Raw genomic sequence first — 21,354 nt, forward strand, 5'->3', positions numbered from 1 at the left:
TATAGTTTGAAATCACAGCATGATACCTCTAGCTTTGTTCTTTCTTAAAATTGCTTTGGCTATTTAGTATCTTTTGTGGTTCAATATAAATTTTAGGATTTTTTGTTTTAGTTCCATGAAAGATGCCATTGCTTTTTTGATGGGGATTGCATTTAGATTTATAGATTGCTTTAAGAAGTGTGGATATTTTAAGAATATTAATTCTTTATAAGTATGGTGTATTCTTATTTTTTTGCCATTTTCAGTTTCTTTCATCAGTGTCTTACAGTTTTCAGAGTACAAGTATTTTACCTCCTTGGTTAAATTTATTACTAAGCATTTTATTCTTTTTGGTGCAATTATAAATGGAATTGTTTTCTTAATTTCTTATAGCTCATTATTAGTATATAAAAATGCAACTAATTTCTGTATGTTCTGTATCTTGTACTTTATTTAATTTATTAGTTCTGTTGTGGGGGGGGCATTTTGAGAGTTTTTTTTATATATAGTATCATGCCATCTGCAAATAGTGACAGTTTTAATTCTTGCTTTCCAATTTGGATGCGTTTTCTTTTTCTTGCCTAATTGTTGTGGCTAGGACTTCTAATACTATGTTAAATAAAAGTGGCAGGAGTGGGTATCCTTTTCTGATTCCTGATCTGAGAGGAAAAGCTTACAGCTTTTCACTATTGAGTATAATGTTAGCTGTGGGTTTGTCATAAATATCCTCTATTATGTTGAGGCATGTTTCCTATATACCCACTTTGTTGAGAATTTTTATCATAAATGGATGTTGAATTTTGTCAAATGCTTTTTCTGCATCTATTGAGGTGACTTTGATTTTTATCCTTTATTTTGTTAATACAGTATAGCATGTTGTTTGATATGGAGATACTGAACCATCCTTAGATCCCTGGAGTACAACCCACTTGATCATAGTATTTAATCTTTAAAACATATTGTTGAATTCAGTTTGCTAATGTTTTGTTGAAAAATTTTACATCCATATTCATCAGGGATATTGGCCTGTAATTTTCTTTTTTTGTGATGTCTTTGTGTGGTTTTGGTATTAGGGTATACTGGCTTTGTAAAAAGTTTAGAACCATTCCTTCCTCTTCAATTTTTTGTACTAATTTGAGAAGGATATGTACTAACTCTTTAAATATTTGGTAGAATTCATCTGTGAAGCTTTCTGGTTCTGGATCTTTGTTTTTGGGAGTTTTAAAATTAGTTATTTCATTACTTGTAATTGGTCTATTCACATTTTCTATTTTTTTCTCATTAAATTTTTTTATTTTATTTTTTTAATTTTTAAACATTTTATTTATTAGAGAGCACAAGAGGGGTGAGGGGCAGAGGGAGAAGCAGACTCCCCAGTGATCAGGGAGCCCGATACGGGGCTCAATCCCAGGACTCTGGGATCATGACCTGAGCCCAAGGCAGACACTTAACCAATTGAGCCACCCAGGCACCTTAAACTTCTGCTTTAATGAATCCCAAAATTCTGTGACAGATTTTTGTCAAGTTGGTTCCATTAAAAAGTACTGATTTTAAAACTAATAACTTAAAACTGTTACTCTCTCTCCCAACAAATGGTCCATAAAACATTCTCCTTTCCTTTTAAAGGTTTTGCAATGTATCATTATCATTAACCAATCTTTTACTATTAATTATCCAACTGACACAAATAGTTCAGAGACTCTTCTTCCAGCACTGATTAAGACTAGGGTGGCAGGTATTGGGGATAATAATCATTTAGCCTTCTGAGCTTTCTGGGCAGACTTGGTGACCTTGCCAGTTCCAGTTGCCTTCTTGTCCACTGCTTTGATGACACCCGCAGCAACCATCTGTCTCATGTCATGAACAGCAAAATGGTGAAGAGGAGGATAGTCAGAGAAGCTCTCAACACACATAAGCTTGTCAAGAACCATATCAATGATGGCAGTATCACCAGATTTCGAGAACTTAGGGCCATCTTCTAGCCATTTCCCAGAGCAACAATCAATCTTCTCCTTCAGCACAGAAAAGTTGCAAGCAATGTGAGCTGTATGACAATTCATTACAGGTGCATATCCAGCACTGATTTGGCCTGGATGGTTCAGGATAATCACCTGAGCATGAAGCTAGCTGCTTCCATTGGTGGGTCATTTTTGCTGTCACCAGCCACATTGCCACAATGAACATTTTTGACAGATATGTTCTTGACGTTGAAGCCCACATTGTCCTCTGGACAAGTCTCAAAGCTTCATGGTGCATTTCAACAGACTTTACTTCAGTTTCAACATTGACTGGAGCAAAGGTGACCACCATGCCAGGTTTAAGAACACCAGTCTCGACTCACTCAGCCCACAGGCACAGTAGCAATGCCACCAATTGTGTAGATGTCCTGGAGGGGCAGACACAAGGAATCATCAGTCCGACGAGTTGGTGGCAGATTGCAGTCCAGAGCTTCAAGCATCGTGGTTCCACTGGCATTCCCATCTTTACAGTGACTTTCCATCCCTTGAACCAAGGCATGTTAGCACTTGGCTCCAGCATGTTGTCAGCATTCAAACCAGAAATTGGCACAAATGCTATTGTGTCAGGGTTGTAGCCAATTTTCTTAATGTAGGTGCTGACTTCCTAATGATTTCCTCATATCTCTTCTGGCTGTAGGGTGGCTCAGTGGAATCCATTTTGTTAACACCAACAATTAGTTGTTTTACACCCAATGTATAAGCCAGAAGGGCATGCTCATGGGTCTGCTCATTCTTGGAGATATGTGCTTCAAATTCACCAACACAGCAACAGTCAGGACAGTACAGTCAGCCTGAGATGTGCCTGGAACCATGTTTTTGATGTCTTTGTGTTCTGGGGCATCAATGATGGTCACATAATACTTGTTGGTCTCAAATTTCCACAGGGAGATATCAGTGGTGATACCACATTCACCTTCAGCTTTCAGTTTATCCAAGACCCAGTCATACTTGACGGAGCTCTTTCCCATCTCAGCAGTAGTGGAGACTTGTCCAAATCTGTGTCCAGTGATGATGAGACAATGTTGATGAGTTTTCCCTTTCCCATTTTGGTTTAGGTTTAGTGGTGGTTTTCATGACACCTGTGTTCTGGCTGCAAACCCATCGTGAACAACAACATTTTCTATTTCTTGACTAAGTCTTAGAAGGTTGTGTGTTTCTAGGAATTTAGATTTTCTATGTTTTCCAATTTATGGCATAAAATTGTAGTAATCTCAGGATCCTTTGTTTTTCTGTGCTCTCAATCGTAATTTATCTCTTTTCATTTATGGTTTTTTTTTTTTTTTTTTTTTTTTTTTTTTTTTTTTTTTTTTTTACTTGGCCCTCTGTCTTGAGGTCTTGTTGAATCTGGTGAGAGGTTTATTGATTTTGTTTATCTTTTCATAGATCCATCTCTAGTTAATCTTTGCTATTTTTTAAATCTCTATTTCATTGATTTCTGCTCTTATCTATTATTACTTTCTGCTTACTAACTTTGGGCTTTGTTTTTCTAGTTCCTTTAGGTGTAAGGTTAACTTGTTTATTGGAAAATTTTCTTGTTTCTTGAGGTAGGCCTTTATCATTGTGAACTTCCCTCTTAGAACTGCTTTTGCTGTGTCCCATAGATTTTAGCCTTTTGTATTTCCATTTCATTTGTCTTCATTCTTGTCTTTGATTTCCTCTTCAACTTCTTTGTTGACACATTTGTTGTTTAGTAACATGTTGTTTAATTTCCATGTGTTTGTGTTTTTTCCAGTTTTCTTGTAATTGATTTCTAGTTCCATAGAATTGTATTTGGAAAAGACGCTTGATATGATTTCAATCTTCTTTAATTTATTGAGACTTGTTTTGTGGTCCAACATGTGATCTATCCTAGAGAATGTTCCATGTGCACTTGAAGAAAGTTTGTCTTCTGTTTTGGGATGGAATGTTATAGATAAAGATAGATCTATATCTATAAAGTCCAATTTGTCTAATGTGTCATTCAAGGCCAATGTTTCCTTACCAATTTTGGTTGGATGATCTATCCATTGATAAAAGTAGGGTATTAAAGTTTCCTAGTATTCTTGTATTGCTGTCAATTTCTCCATTTATGCCTGTTAATACTTGCTTTACATATTTGGCTTTTGTTACATTGGATGTATATTTACAAGTGTTAAACCATCTTCTTTGTTGACCTCTTGATCATTATGTAAAGCCCTTCTTTGTTTTCTGTTAATCTTTTAGTGTCTATTTGGTCTGATAGGAGTATTTCTACTCCAACTTTCTTTTTGTTTCCATTTGCATGAAATAACTTTTTCTATCTCTTCACTTTTAGTCCACATGTGTTTCTAGATCTAAATGTGGTTTCTGATGGGAAGCATATAGATGGGTCTTGTTTTTCTCATCCATTTAGCCACTCTATGTTTTTTGATTGGAGCATTTCATCCATTTACAATTATAGTAATTATTGATAGATATGTACTTATTACCATTTTGTTAATTGTTATCTTGTTTTTTAGTTCTCTATTCTTTTCTTCTTCTCTTGGTCTCTTCCCTCATGGTTTTATGGTTTTCTTTAGTGTTATATTTGTGTTCTTTTCTTTCTTTTTTGTGTATCTATTGTAGGTTTTTGTTTTTTTACTACCATATATATATGTGTGTGTGTGTGTGTGTGTATATATATATATATATATATATATATATATATATATATATGCTGATATTCACTTTAGTTCCTTTCCTTCTCTATGTAGTCCCTCTAGCATCTGTTGTACAGAGGCTGTTCAGTCAGCCCTCAGTTCTTCTTCATAAGGAATTGCTCTATATAAAGGTGTAAGTTTAGTGTGTCCATGGCAGGAGTTGAGTTCAGGGTCTTTCTGCACCACCCTCTTGGATCACCCTTCTTCACAAAGAACTTTTTTAAAATGTAGATTATATTTATTGTATTATAAATTACACTAAGAAGTTTTAGATATGTTTATTCATTTTGAAATGATGACATTATTATATGTTAACACAATTTTCTGAAAATTTCAGAAACAACTATTTAGGTCAAAAGATAGGCTTTTTTATTTTATTTTATTTTTTACAATTTTACAGATATCTTTAATGACAACTTAAGAGAAAAAGCCAGATTTTCGTATCTGCTTCTATATTCAGTTTATTGCCACATCATATATCATGGAGCTCTGGAGAATCTCACTGTGCTCGAATGAATGAATGCAAGTGAAAAAGACTAATAACATCTTAATGTTGTCCCTGAACTGTTTGAGATTTCTGGTCTAGATCACCACCTGTGTGTTGAGTGGAAGTGTCATTGGAGTGGTATCAGAGAGGTAACAATCAATAGATTGAGTTATAATCTAAGTTTTAAACCCAACATATAGCATTATCCATCACTATTTGTTAAACTTTTATGGGCCTTAGTTTCTTCCTTTATAAAATGAAGATATCATACCTCTCCAAATTTCCTTGTGATGATAATACATATGATATCACAGTTGTAAAGTGGCTGGAAAAAAAGTTGGCAGAGCAGAGAAATATAAGAGTTTAATTGCTTCTTACCACCATTGCCATCTCTGCCTCACAAAATGAGTAATGGATGCAAAATTTTCTCTTCAAACATCCTCTTTCCTAGTAAATTTAGTTTTTCATTATGCCCTTAAGGCTAGAGGAAAAATATTAGACAGATGAGTGGTTCTGTAATGGTCTCTATTTTTATTGCAAATTATGAAGATAGGTGAAAAATTCTGCTATAATTTTTGGAAAAACTGTTTTTCCTGAAATTCAGTTATTTATATAATATAAAAAACTCAGTCGCACTCTATTTCATTGTCTCTATTCACTGAAAAAGAAGAGATTAAGTGGTTGTGTCAGCAATTTAACTGCCCCTAGCAACAGCTCTGTGGCAGTAAGAATGTCTTTTATAACAAGGTGTTCCCTATATAGAATCAGAGATTAATGTCATGACAATTTTCTTGTCTTACAGCCCCACAACATTACTGTCATGTTCAGCAAAGTCTGGCTTCTAGTAAAATTGAGAGGCTCATAATGTGCAAAACACCTATAAGTTATATATTTTGTCATGCAAATGAAAACTTTAATGTTTCAGATAGTAAGAGTTGTTGTTTCTTTATGTATTTAATAGGCTACAACTTAAGGACAACAGTTGTGCTAATATCTAAATCCCAGTAGTCTTCAGTAAATCCTGAAGTTAATAATTCTGAAAGTATTTAGAACGAGGGAGGGAGATTAGCTAGTACTACATCCCTACACCCACATACTCATACTCACCAGCTACTCACATACCTAAATACACACACACACACACACACAGTAATATGAGTCAGAATTTAAAGAATCTGTAGTGATAGGTAGTTATCCTGTCCTTTATCATGCTCTTAATAATCTGATACTCCATCCCTGCTTATTTTAGAACAGGGGTTCTCAGACTTGAACTTACAATGGAATCACCTGGAGGGCTTATTAAAACATAGATTTCTGGACACTAACCCCAGAGTTTCTGATTCAGTAGGTTTGGGATGGGGTCCTAAAATTAGTATTTCCTACAAATTCACAGTTCCAGGGACTATACTTTGAGAAATACTCACTACAGGATCCTGATAGATACTGTGTTTTCAGATAGTGATCTCAACTCAGATATACCATACATCAAACATTTACTCACTGTGTCACCTAGGACAGATTTATTTCTCTATGCCTCAGTTTCTACCTCTGCAAAAATGGGAATAACCTATCATAAGGCTATTGCAAGTATTACTTGAGAGAAGGGGTTTAAGCATGGTGCCTGGACTGGTGAGTGATCTATAGTGGTTAATGTTTTAAAGAATTCTCTTCAATTCACAGTTTGTGTGTGTGTGTCTGCAGTGTGAATATTTTATGTTGATTACTGAAAATAAGTCTGTAAGATTTAAGTACCCAACTGACAGGTGGAGAGTCTCGCAATGCAATGAAAATTGAAGCTGATTTATTTTTTACATGCCAGAGAGAGCAAACTACCTATTGTATCTTTCTTATTTTTAATTAAATTTTAATACTAGCTTTTCCACAGACCCTATAGTATTTTGGCTCAAACTGAATTGCGTAAGTGCCTTAGCAGTTATAAGATAAATCAAGTTTTTTTTCTGTATATATTTTCGATGATCTCACCAAATGTGAAGTCTCTTCAGGCCTTGACATTGTCATCAGTGGGAGTGAAGAGTGGATACTAGGGCTTTATATACTCTTGGTAAGACCTCCTGTTCCCTGCTCAGTAGCACTGACTTCCTCCCCACCACACCCTGCTTAAGGACCCAGGACTAACCAGACTGTGCCCTTCCCTCTTGTCCTTATCACTAGCTCTGTGAACCACATTACCAAGTCCTCTCTCATCATCTGTATTCATCCATCATCCCAGTAATTCTTTTTACTAGTAAAACCTTTCTCCCTTATTAACTTCCCAAATCTTCCATTGAGTATTCTGGAACCCAATGTCTATTATGAGCAAAAACCTCTGAATTCTTAACCTCTTCACCAACTTTTCTTTTTCTTTTTTTTTTTTTTTTTTACCTCCTTGCTCTCTGAAACTTGATTCTCCCTAAAGAATCAGCTTCCTGTGACCCCTATGAAGGGGGAGATGTTTTCCCTTCTGCACTCTACTGCCCCTGGACCTAGACATAGGTAGATTCCCTTGGTACCTTTCAGTCCACTCCCATTACTCTCCTTAAAAATACCTAGTCTCAAGTTCAAATTACTAGATTATGCCATTCATTACTGCACTTTGTTGCAAGCATCTATTGACCCCTGGTCTCTCTCTCATACATATTTCTTCAAACTCTCATTATCTAGCAAATTCATTCTTTCTCTCTCTTTCCCTCCCTTTCTCCCCTTCTTATATATATATATGAAAAAGTATATATAAAAATATATATGAATGAATTTTCTAGGTATATATAATATATATAATTATATAATTTGTATACAGAGAGCTAGAATGAATTTTCTATATAAATACAATTTTAACAATTTTATAATCCACTTCTCTGCTATCTCAGTTCCTTGACCTCCTGTCCTCCACTGATTTTGTCCTCTACCCTGATTCAAGTACTCATTTCTATGGTTATAACCTAGTTCACTCCCCTGCCCATAATCTTCACTTTTTTTTTTTTTTTTAAAGATTTTACTTATTTATTTGACAGAGAGAGACACAGCGAGAGAGGGAACACAAGCAGAGGGAGTGGAAGAGGGGGAAGTAGGCTTCCCGTGGAGCAGGGAGCCCGATGCGGGGCTCAATCCCAGGATCCTGAGATCAGGACCTGAGCCGAAGGCAGACGCTTAATGACTGAGCCACCCAGACACCCCCATAATCTTCACTTTAAATATTATACTTGCTAACCACCTCTCCTCTTTTCCATCTCACTCCTTCTGGTGTCCTGAGGATAAGAATTCTTTAACCCTACCAGGATCTATAAGACATTTGTTTTACTACTTCTACAATATTTCTACATGCCACATGTCTTCATGTCCCTGACTTTCACATAGAGTTCATGGTCCATCATTCTAATCACCCCTAGTACATATCTTCATGGCCTCTTTCTTCCTACATTGTGTGTTTCCAGAATATTCTGAAGCCTGGCTAAGTTCAATTCTTTCTACTCCACATAACTGAAACAATGTTGACTGCTTCTATGTCCACCTACACTTCTTTTGTTCTTGTTACTAGTGAAATGTCTGCCTCTGTTGAAGGCCAACAACTTTTTACACTGGATCCCATCCCCTTTCAAGGACATGACTCCAGTAATTGTCTTGCCTCTCTGTCTTTCATCATCAGTTTCCCCTTCACTGGTTTGTTTTGATAAGCAGTAATATTCTCAATTAAACATAAAATCTGCTCAATCTCACATTCCTCCCCAGTTCTTGTTCTATTTCTCTGAGCTTCTTTCAGCAAAACTCCTCAATAGCCTTGCCTGTACTTGATGTCTCAGTAGTTTCCATTCTTGCTTGAATTCACTTTAATCAGGCCTCATCGCTACCACTCTATAAAGTCTTAAGTTATTACTATGTTGTTAAACCAAATGGTCAATTTCTAGTCCTTGTCTTAACTAATTTATCAGCATGATTTGATCACTTGATCACTTCATTCTCTTTTAAAAATCTTCTATCATTTGGCTTTCTGGAGACCAACCTCTGATTTTCCTATGTCACTGGCAGTTAATTTTCAGTTTGCTTTTTTCTCATTTATAAGACCTCTGGATATTGAAATATTCCAGGGTTCACTCTTCAAACCTCTACTCTTGTGTTTTCATACTCATTAACTAGGTGCACTTATCCAGTATTAAGACTTTAATTACTATCAGTCAGCTGATGAGTTCTAGATTTATATCTCTCCCTTTTCCCAGAATACAGATTCATATATTTTATGATATCCTCAACATCTCTCTGCAGATGTCTAATAGCTATTAAAATTTATCATGTCTAAATATGAACTCAGCCATACCGTATCTAGCTTTATTCTGTCCTGTTTTTCACATCTTGCTTGATAACATTTTCATCCTTCCATTTGCCTAAGGCAAAAACTGTGAAGTTATCCATCTTCCCCATGTTCCATTTGTCAGCAAAAGCTATTCCTGTATCTTCGAAAAACATTTTGAATTTGACCAAATCTTACCATTATTAGGCCAACACCCCAATTCAAGAACGATCATTTCTTAGCTGGACTATTGCAGTAGCCTCATAACCTGTTTCCTGGTTTCCTTCTCCCCGTCCTGCTATTTATTTCTGACATGTAAATCTGAGTGGTCCTTTAACAATATAAATCAGATCATGTCACTTCTCTGCTTAAAATTCCTCAGTGGCTTCCATACTTCAGAGTAAAACTCCAGGTCTTTAAAATAGCCCCTAAGACCCTAAACATTATGGCTGTGCTCTTTTTCCACTCTAATCTTATTTAGATCACATGTATTCTGGCTTCCATTCTGTTCCCTGATCATACCAGGCACGTTTCTACCTCAGTACCTTTGCACTTGCCTTTCTCTGCTTTGAATGCTCTTCCCCCAGATATTTGCATAGCTCTCTTAATCTTTTCAGGTCTTTTTCAAATGTCATTCTATCATCCTGACAATAAGACAGAATCCCTCCTTGCCCATTCTTCTGAATCCCCTTTACCTTATTTTTCTCCATTGCCTTTGTCATTTTATCATCTGATAAAATGTATTTTGTATTTACCTTTGTATTTATTCTTGTCTGGCTCTCTTACCTAGAATGTAGATTCCATAAGGACTACAACTTTGGGTTCACCACTATATACTCAGTACATGGAACTGTTCTTGGAACATAGTAAGTGCCTAATAACTACTTGTTGAAGAATTGAGTACCATGAATTAACTTCATAATAGCCCTTAAGACAATGATTTGGGTGCTAAGTTAAATGAATCATGTAAGCTGCAATTAGATTTTATTTTGTGTCTGATTTTTTAAAAATGAATTTTGCTTACATAATCTAATGGCCAGACTGTGTTGTGTATTTAAAATTCTCTGGATTCATGATGATGAAGAATGTAATTATGATAATGATTAAAGCAATAATAACAACAAATCCCTTCCCAATTTTAAGGATTTTTAGTTCAATTAAGTATGGAAAAAACAACAGCCAGAGAAAATTAAGCAAAACGTTTTGTGTCCTTGATGATTGTTATCTCTGTTCAAGTGAAAGATTAAAAAAAAACAACAACAAACTTTTCAGTTAAGAAATTGCACTTTATCAGTTAGATATTGAAAAGAACATTTACATATCGCTAACTGGTCCTTATTCTCACCTATTATATGGTAGTAAAAAAGTTTCTAAATACCACCTCTGACACCTCTTATGAATAGTAGATTTATAATTTGCTTTTTTCTGCAGCATGCAAAGTAAATATTAAGAATTATTCAATTTCCAGGGCGCATGGGTGGCTCAGTTGGTTAAGTGACTGCCTTCGGCTCAGGTCATGATCCTGGAGTCCCAGGATCGAGTCCTGCATCGGGCTACCTGCTCAGCAGGGAGTCTGCTTCTCCCTCTCCCGCTCCCCCCTCTTGTGCTCTCTCTCTACTCTCTCTCTCAAATAAATAAGATCTTTAAAAAAAAAAAAAAGAATTATTCAATTTCCAGGCCACCTGGGTGGTGCAGTTAGTTAAGCATCTGACTTTTGGTTTTAGCTCAGGTCTGATCTCAGGGTGATGAGATGAGCCCTGCATTGGGCTCTGCACTCAGTGTGGAGTCTGCTTAAGTCTCTCTCTCCATCTGCTCCTTCCCCACATGCCTGCTCCCTCTCTCTCTCAAATAAATAAATCTTAAAAAAAATTACTCAATTTTCATATAAACTATTATTGTGGATATTTGCTTTAGGGAGTGGAGATTGGACATTGATCAGGCATAGAGGTTGTTTGATAAATGTGGCTCTAGTAGGTAGCAGAAGTGAATTATTATTTTGCTGAGAAAAATTCAGATGAAAATAAAAGACATGGTAAAGATAGACCCATAGTGGAGTAAAAATTAGAGTTTAGGGCTTGAAAAAGATTGGTCTCTGGCAAATATCTCAGACTTCTGAAATTTTGAAATGCTATATAATAGGGTTAATGATAAACTAGTAATAGTTCACCCCTCATGGGATGGTAACCCAGTTTCAAATCCTTTCAATTCCTAATTGAAGTAACATTATTTGGGATTGTGGGATCTCTAACAAAGGTAAATTCTCTCTGGAAGAAAATAACATAGAGTCTTAACTATCTCTACCAATTTTCATTACAATATACAGAACTCAAGGATAACCAGATAAGGGGCACCTGGGTGGTTCAGTCAGTTAAATGTATGCCTTTGGCTCTGGTCATGATCCCTGGGGTCCTGGGATCAAGCCCCATGTTGGGGTCCTGGGATCAAGCCCCACGTTGGGCTCCCTGCTCAGCAGGGAATCTGCTTCTCCCTCTCCCTTTGCCCCCTCCCACCCCCATGCACTCTCTCTCTCTCTTGCTAATTCTCTCTCAAATAAAATCTTTTAAATAATCAGATAAGACAGAAGACAAGATATTATTGAAATCTATGAGTCAAAATTGGTAATTAAAACAGACTGTAGATAATGGAGTTTTTAGACACAAACTTGAAAATGATTTTGATTAATATTTTCAAGAAACTAAAAGATGAAATGAAGAGTTTAGGTGGACAGTTTGTATAAAATCAAAGATGATGAACAAATAAAAATTCTAGGACTGAAAATATCACTGAAAGTAATAACTTAATGGGTTTAACTGTAGATTAGATGCAACTGAAATAAATCAAACAGAGAAAAACAATTGTATGGTTTCACTCATATGTGGAAGTTAAGGAATAGTGCAGAGGACCACAGGGGAAGGGAGGGAAAACTGAATGGGAAGAAATCAGAGAGGGAGACAAACCATGAGAGACTTTGGACTCTGGGAACCAAACTGAGGGTTGCAGAAGGGAGGGGGGTTGGGGGATGGGGTAACCAGGTGATGGGTATTAAGGAGAGCATGTGTGGTGATGAGCACTGGGTCTTATATGCAACTAATGAATCACTGAACACTACATCAAAAGCTAATGATGTACTAGATGTTGGCTAATTAAACATAAAAAAGATGCAACTGAAGAGAGAATTAGTGAAATGGAAGTTAAGTCAAAAGAAAAAAAACTATAAATGTTTTTATCCAGCCATGCAAAATGCAAAAAAAAGAGACATACATAATATAATTAAAAATTACAATATATGTAAAATTAAAGTATCAGAAAGATAAAAGAATAGGGCAGTAGTAATGTGTGGGGGGAAAAAATCTCTGGAAGCTTATATACAAAACTGATGAGCAAAAAAATCTCATTAATAAAGGGCAAATGGACACTCTGAACCTCAAGTTTGTAGTAGCTTGAGAAGGACAAAATATTACCTATATAGTGTTCTGAGTACATTCCTAGAGAAACATCAGCCAAACCCATAATTAGGAACTTTCCATTAAAATATAGTCTATTAAAATGTCAACATTGTGAAAGACAAAAAAAAAAAAAAAGTGGCTGTGGAAATGTTTCAGACTAATGGAGGCTGAGGCGTGAAAACTGAAGGCAATGCCTGACCCTACACTGCATCCTCCATTGGAGGGGGAAAATGTGTCAAAGACAAAATTAGAATCTGGATGATAAATTATCCTAAGAACATTAAATTAACTGTGTTGTGGCCATTTAAAATCCCTATTCTTAGGAAATGCATGCTTAATTAATTAGAGGTAAGGGGCCCCAATACATGTAACTTTAATTTCAAATGGTTCAGTAAGAAAAAATATACCCAGAGGACAAATGAACAAATAGTAAAACAAATGGAGCAAAAATGTTATCATTAGGTAAATCTGCATAAAGGGTATACAGGAATTATTTGTGTCTTGTAACTTTTCTGTATTTTGAAATTATTTCCAAATAAAGTTAAAAACTTACAAAAATAATTGAATCAATTGAATTCTGAGGGTGTTACCAAAAGGACAACTTTACCAAACATTTTCATGTATTCATGCATCCATTTCCAAATATTTGTTGAAGGCTTGCTAGAGGTTGGCTGACTAAACTTAGGGGAGATACTGTAATGAAAAGAAAGAATATGGTAACTGCCCTATGGGAGATTGCATAGTGAGATGCAGACATTAAAAAGTAATAACACTAAGAACTGTATACATACAAAGAGTAAGTGCAGGATGTTATAAAGATACTCTTAAGTCACTCTTCAATGATTTAACCTCTTGGTCATAACTGATTTCATGAGAAAGTAAGGAATCCAAGTCAGGTGGATCACTTGGAGTGTATGTTAGCCTTTTTTGTTTTGCCTTTCTCCCATCTTCTATTCCCCCCCCACCCCACAGTTCTTTCCTTCTTCATCATTCTCTGCCCTGCTCTGTGCCCATGTGGCTAGCCCCTACAGACTGTATTACTGGGGGTCCCTTGCTTTCTGGCTTCCAGTTGGGTTTGGAGTATGGAGGACAGAAGTCTGAATATTTCTTCCCTTACTCTCTTTCTGCCTCATCACTAGGTTCTTACAGTGGTTGTATCTGTCTTTATGGCTCTTTTTGGGAAATCCCAACCCTGCAAGCTCCCTCTCCTTGTTCCCTCAAGCCTCAGTGTGGTAAATATCTCCTCCTATTGTCCAATCTTGGGTGCCTCCTCCTCCTCTATTGTTTTTTTTTTTTTCCCCCCACCACTGTGAATATGCCCTTAATTAAATTCTTCTGAAAAATAACAGCTGAGTAAGCCTTCTGGCCTTCTGTTTTCTGTTGGGACACCAACTGATACAGAGTGTTTCTCTGTTCATTTGGAATTAGAACTAAGTTTCAAGCCTTGGTCCCAGATTTGATGTCTTAAATATAGGTTATGTGAAAATTTAATTGTTGTTATGAAATTACCTTACACTATGTAAATGAACCTATAAAGAGAGAAAGCTGGTGTTGTAAGAGAATAATGAAGCAGATATACAGAGACAAAAGATGGAAGGTGAAGATCACCTGGGTTCTTAGTACTTTCTAAGTGCTGATTCAATCTTTTTGAGGGCCAGCTATATCTGCTACACTTGAGTCAAATGAGAGTATTAGTGTCACAAATAACCCCCCTTTATTTTCTTAGGACAGCTCAAAATAGTGTTGTTTTTTTTTAAATATTTTATTTATTTATTTGACAGAGAGAGAGAATAGCGAGAGCAGGAACACAAGCAGGGGGAGTGGGAGAGGGAGAAGCAGGCTTCCTACCGAGCAGGGAGCCCGATGTGGGACTTGATCCCAGGACCCTGGGATCATGACCTGAGCCGAAGGCAGACGCTTAACAACTGAGCTACCCAGGCGCCCAAAATAGTGTTATTTTTAATGGCATAAGATTTTTTTTTGTGTTTGAATTTTTGCTTTCTCTTCCAAACTTGTAAAAACTATGTTAATATAGCTTTCAACATTCTTCTATTAATAGTTTGATTTAGAATAAAAAAGTGAAATCATGTAAAGTAATGGTAGATATATAACAGCTTTTCTTTTTATTAGTTTCAGCGGTAGAATTTAGTGATTCATCAGTTGCATATAACAGTGATCATTACATCAAGTGCCTTCCTTAGTGCCCATCACCCAATTATCCCTTCCCCCACCTCCACCTCCTCTCCAGCAACCCTCAGTTTGTTTCCTAGAGTTCAGTGTCTCTTATGGTTTGCCTCCTTCTCAATTTTCATCTTATTTTATTTTCCTTCCCTTCCCCTATGTTATAACAACTTTTATAGCTTTTTTTCTATGTGTATAGGACTATAACAGGATTTATTTTTCTCAGTATTGTCTAAATTTATTGATAAGAATCATATATCAGAAGCAATACATTTTGATTTTTAAATTTATTCAGATAATCTACATGTAAATATACTTTCAACTTTATTCATGGATGATTATTGGAAAAAAATACTAGACATAATTTTATTTGATCCATTCAACTTACAGATGAGAAAAGAAAATGAGCAGATATAAGCAAACATAGCCATATAAATTTTACATTTCAAAGTGAATAAAACATATGCATTATGATGAAACATATTCATTATATTATGTAACGATATGGTATGTAAAATGCACATATTCCCCAGTCACTTGAAATTTTCCTATGGCTTCACTATTGATGGGGATTTCTTATTGCTAATGGTGTGTTTTAAAACATTTTCTACCTAAGTGGTCAGCCTACAACAGGCGTCATGAATCATAACTTAAATGAGCTGGGGGAAGAAATTTAATCTACTGTAATTGTGTAGAGAATTAAGCAAATGTATTTCTTGAATTATGCACACTTAGTTTTAATGGGTGGTTATAAATCTGCGGATAAGTAGCTGTAGAAACTTTGTGGAAGTTAGTCTGATGTGGGAGGGGGCACTGGCTTCTCTTTGCACATCTGCCATCAGTTCACAGCTTCAGTTTATCCATCAATACATTTGGGAATAAAAACTCTTTTAAAATTCTCCTATGTCTTCCAGTATTTTGAGACTGTATATAGTTAGTGGATGTGTAAATACATTAACTTGTATAAAGTTCCTCGTAGCCAAGTTGTTAAAATTATAATTGTTTTGTTTAGATTGCAGTGCAAAAAAAAAAAAAATCAACCAGGGATGTTAAGTTTTATGTAACCTATTAATGTCTCAAGGAACTTTCTTTTTTAAAAAAAAAAAAAGATTTTATTTATTTATTTGACAGGGAGAAACAGTGAGATAGGGAACAAATCAGGGGGAGTGGGAGAGGGAGAAGCAGGCTCTCCGTGGAGCAGGGAGCCTGATGCGGGGCTCGAGCCCAGGACCCTGAGATCATGACCTGAGCCAAAGGCAGACGCTTAATGACTGAGGCACCCAGGTGCTCCTCAAGGAACTTTCATATGCACAGTTTTATTTGGTTCTTGGAAAAGTTCTGGGAACTGAGTGTAGCAGGAATTATTCCTTTCCCCCTTTTTTTTCAATATGGAGAAACTGAAGTTGAGAGGTTTTCATCACTATTGTAGCAATAACACTAATAGGTAACCTCTTTTTTAAAGTGTTTATCAAGTATTGGGCATTGTAGTATGGTTAGATGATTTGCCAATAGTCCATGCAGTCATCTGGTTGTGACGAGTGGATGTGTAACAGGATATTACAGGCCAAATCTTACTCGTTTTCCACTATGCCATTGTGGATTTGGGATTTATACTCATTATGTTTGATTATTTGTTAGAAAAATTTATCCAAGCACATTCAGGTTTGTATTTGAGTGTAAATTGAGTATTTGTCTTGTTAAATCCTATTGGAGAAGCAACATTATTTGCATTACACTGGTGAAGATTTTGAAGGGAGACCTGGAGAAAGTGACATCAGAATGGCCAAGGTGTAGTGAGGGTTTTCCTCCCTTTCTTGTCCTTAGACTGTGAGTAATGTGGGATTCCTGATTTTCTGAGGACCTAAAAACTTCCAGCATCCTTACTACTTGTACTAACTTTTGTGATCAAGGGAAATAAGTAAGAGCGTACTTCCTAGGAGTAAATACTTGTTTGCCAACCTTTAAGGAAAAACAAAAAAACAAGTAGATATAAAATCTCAGGGTGCCTCATGGTATAGGGAGACACAGTTAACCCAATTTAAGATAAATAGACAAGGGCAATCTATGAATATCTCGTATGTATATCAGACTTTACCATGTACACAGATATTTCATATTCATAATATTATTTGATTCTTGGAAGAATTCTGAGATTTAAGTATGGTGGAAATCATTCTTCTTTTTTGTATGGTAAGAATGAGGTACAGATGTTATTATATCAGTAGTACTACTTAGATAAAATAAATAGTAGTAGCATTTAATGAAATGGAAGGACAGAGCAGGAAAGCAATCTAAACGCAATGACAGGTGATCATACCTGAGAAAGAGGTAAGAAAAGATATTTTACCATTTGTTTCTATAGGTCAACAGTCTTCAAAATTCTCATTACACACTGATGGGAAAGACCTTTTATTTTTTTTAAAAATTTTTTTATTATGTTAATCACCATATATTACATCATTAGTTTTTGATGTAGTGTTCCATGATTCATTGTTTGCTTATAACACCCAGTGCTCCATTCAGTACGTGCCCTCTTTAATACCCATCACCAGGCTAACCCATCCTCCCCCCCGTCCCCTCTAGAACCCTCAGTTTGTTTCTCAGAGTCCATAGTCTCTCATGGTTCATCTCCCCCTCGGATTCTCCCCCTTCATTTTTCCCTTCCTGCTATCTTCTTCTTCTTTTTTTTTTTTTAACATATAATGTATTATTTGTTTCAGAGGTACAGGTCTGTGATTCAACAGTCTTACACAATTCACAGCACTCACCATAGCACATACCCTCCCCAATGTCTATGACCCAGCCACCCCATCCCTCCCACCCCCCCATCATTTCAGCAACCCTTAGTTTGTTTCCTGAGATTAAGAATTCCTCATATCAGTGAGATCATATGATACATGTCTTTCTCTGATTGACTTATTTCGCTCAGCATAATACCTTCCAGTTCCATCCACGTCATTGCAAATGGCAAGATTTCATTCCTTTTGATGGCTGCATAATATTCCATTGTATATATACCACATCTTCTTTATCCATTCATCTGTCGATGGACATCTTGGCTCTTTCCATAGTTTGGCTATTGTGGACATTGCTGCTATAAACATCGGGGTGCACATACCCCTTCAGATCCCTACATTTGTATCTTTGGGGTAAATACCCAGTAGTGCAATTGCTGGGTCATATGGTAGCTCTATTTTCAACTTTTTGAGGAACCTCCATACTGTTTTCCAGAGTGGCTACACCAGCTTGCATTCTCACCAACAGTGTAGGAGGGTTCCCCTTTCTCCACATCCTCGCAGGAAAGACCTTTTAACCATGAACCTCCATATTTCATCTTTGAGTATAATTTATGCAAATTTTTTTTCAAGTTACCTATAAAGTTTCCATCTTCTCCTCTGCCAATCAGTTACTATCACAAAGTAATCAGAAGGTGCTTCCTTTTTATATTTTTAACAAGGTAGCCTAGAATCCACTGAAGTTTTTTGAACGATTTTGAAATCAGGTTAGAGTATCTTGTTTCTGAATTTTTAAAGTGAGTAGATATGACAAATTTCAAAATAGTTAACACACTTAGACTAGGCTTGTCATCAAAATGACATGATCCTGGAACATTTTCCAAATATCATTTCCTAAAATATTCTTGCTGAAATATGACCTTCTTTAAAAAACAAAAATGAAAGTTACTACTTTCCTCATTCATTAAAATATTATCTTTATTTTGAAGGACTAAATTAGATGTATTTGTACTTTTAAAAACATGCTTGGGAGCACTGATCGTAAAAAGGATTAAGGACTACTAATTCTCTCTGAAAGAAGAATGTGTAACTCATTTCTAAGTTTTGTAGATCTTCTAAGTGCTTTGTCATGGGCAAAATTCTGTGTGTATAAAACTAGAATGTTTTCATCTCATCAGGTATTTTCAAGATTCATCTGTATGTTAAAATTCTAATTTTTACACAATTAGCAACATCATGACATCCTTTAGTAATTTGTACATTTTTTGGCTCTAACCTTTTTGGTATAATTGCTTGTGTATACAGTAAAAGAATATAATATTCCCTTGGAATAAATGAATGGATTAATAATGGAATAAATCTGAATTATCTATATCTATCATTTAAAGATTCTGGTCAAAGCACAACTCCAATAGAGACTCTACTTGTGTGTTTTCTTCTTAGAGACTTGTATTTTTTTAATTAAAAATTTATATATACTATTGAGAGAATGTGTGTGTATTCTTTCATTTAGTGTTTCATGAAAAAATAGTTTTTGATGCATTATTGAAATGGAGCCCAGCAAATATCATATGCTGAGATGTTAGAAACATCTGTTCTTTCATCCAACTGTGTAACAAACCTCCCATAATAAGTAATTTTCTCTAATGCTTGTGTTTTCAAAATTTCAGCAATGTATCTTTGCATTCTCTGAAAGTGTTATTGGTTAGAAATGCATTTCAGGTACTATATTATATTCAGTATGTTATTTTGGCCACTTTTACTGCTTCAGGTAGATGAAATGCTGCCCCAAAGCCATGCCCCCTTCATTTTTTTTCCTTTCTTTTTTTTTGGCTTGTAATGTGAAATAAGAAATTTCAAAAGAAGCTTTTAAAATCTTATTGTTATATTTCATGAAATTCATCATATCATGGATTAAGAACCACATGACTTGCTGTAACATGTATATATTTGTATTCAGCGTCAAGATGATTTATTTTCCAGTGTAGTTTTGGCTTCATCCATCATTAGGTACTATCTCAAGGCACAATGTACACTTAAGATGAGGTTCTCTCGTATCAATGGTGGATGTATATGTAGATAAATATTTATCAAAGTTTCTGGAGCCTACTTCTGGGAGGATGTGATTTCATATTTTCATATTTCATATTTTTAATCTCAAAGCTGACAAAGATCTCATATTTAGAGTGGGAAAAGTGTTGGCTCTGATTTGTTTGTTGCTCAAATGATTTTTTTTTTCCAGAAATTTTTTAAAGTTGCTTTTCTTTTTGTCGGGATTAGTTTGGACAAATAGACAATATATACTGAAAATCCATTTAACCAACTTTGCATATAATGTAATACATTGCAATATATTGAAAGCAAGTGCATGAGTAAAGGTATACTCTCTTCTACTCTGTGTGAAGGAAATTCCCTTTCTACTTCAGGGTGGCACAATGCTGGGAATATGCTATCTGACACACAGATGTGGTATTGGTTCATACATCAAATGAAATTTGTGTTCATTTTTATACAAATGTAACTATAACTATAAAAAATGAAAATTCTGATATTTTCTTATGCTCCAGTAGATCATCTTTTCCATCCTGTAGTATATGAAATAACCCAATTTGTATGTGCCTGGTCTTGACAACTTGGTGTGGGAAAAACCAGCAGCAAATGCATTGAGCTCCAGGGAGTCTGGTTCTGAATCTTGAGGTTCCTAAGGCCATTTGGTTTGGTCTTCATTTTATTTATTTTTGTTAATAAACTCCTCTTTCCCCCCAGTTTTACTGAGGTAAAATTGACATAACATTGTATAAGTTGTACAACATAATGATATATGTGTACATTGTGAAGTGATTACCACAATGTTAATAACCATCAGCTCATATGGTTAAATTTTTTTCTTGAGATGAGAACTTTCAGAATCTATTCTCTTAGCAACTTTCAAATATACAGTACAATATTGTTAACTGTCACCATGCTGTATGTTCCATCCCCCAAATTTATTTATCTAATAACTAGAAGTTGATATCTTTGGACTACCTTCAACCATTTGCTCATCCCTACCTCCTGCCTAGGTAAACACCTATCTGATTTCTGTTTTCTATGAATTCATTTTTTTTAATATTCCACATAGGAGATCATACATTTGATAATGTACCTACATAGTCCTCAAGGCACAGAGCCCTCAGAAGACAAATAAATATATATCTGTTGCCAGTTAGAAGTATTCTCTAAGAAGAAGAGAATGTGTAATTTGTAGGAAATCCATTATCCCAAGATCTGTCATTTTGGCTGTGATGTTATTGTAGATCTTTGCATCAGCAGGAGGCATATTTCTCTCAGTGCATAGAAATCATCCCCTAAACAAAATCAAACTTATTTTACTAACTCTATTTTTATATCCATGTGTGGATATTTTCTGTATCTTATATTGCCTCTTTCAGGCCAGACAGGGTATAAAAATGAAGCCATATATAAAACTGTGTATTTTCTACTTGGGCCCACATACTTAGCATAAGATTGGCTCTTCTCTTAAAAAAAAAAAAAATAGCCTCTAGAAAGTGAAGCTTCATGGCTACTTC

The 21,354-nt window shown here is 35.5% G+C and overlaps 1 pseudogene; it reads right to left on the bottom strand.

The window, feature by feature from the left end:
* Positions 1 to 1,730: 1,730 nt before the first annotated feature.
* LOC123861190 (elongation factor 1-alpha 1-like) lies at positions 1,731 to 2,965 on the bottom strand (annotated as a pseudogene).
* Between the last annotated feature and the right edge of the window lie 18,389 nt (positions 2,966 to 21,354).

The sequence above is a fragment of the Mirounga angustirostris genome, unplaced genomic scaffold (assembly GCF_029215605.1).
Source record: "Mirounga angustirostris isolate CCGP_5_RB_7025 unplaced genomic scaffold, mMirAng1.0.hap1 SCAF_9, whole genome shotgun sequence".
Classification (NCBI taxonomy): Eukaryota; Metazoa; Chordata; class Mammalia; order Carnivora; family Phocidae; genus Mirounga; species Mirounga angustirostris.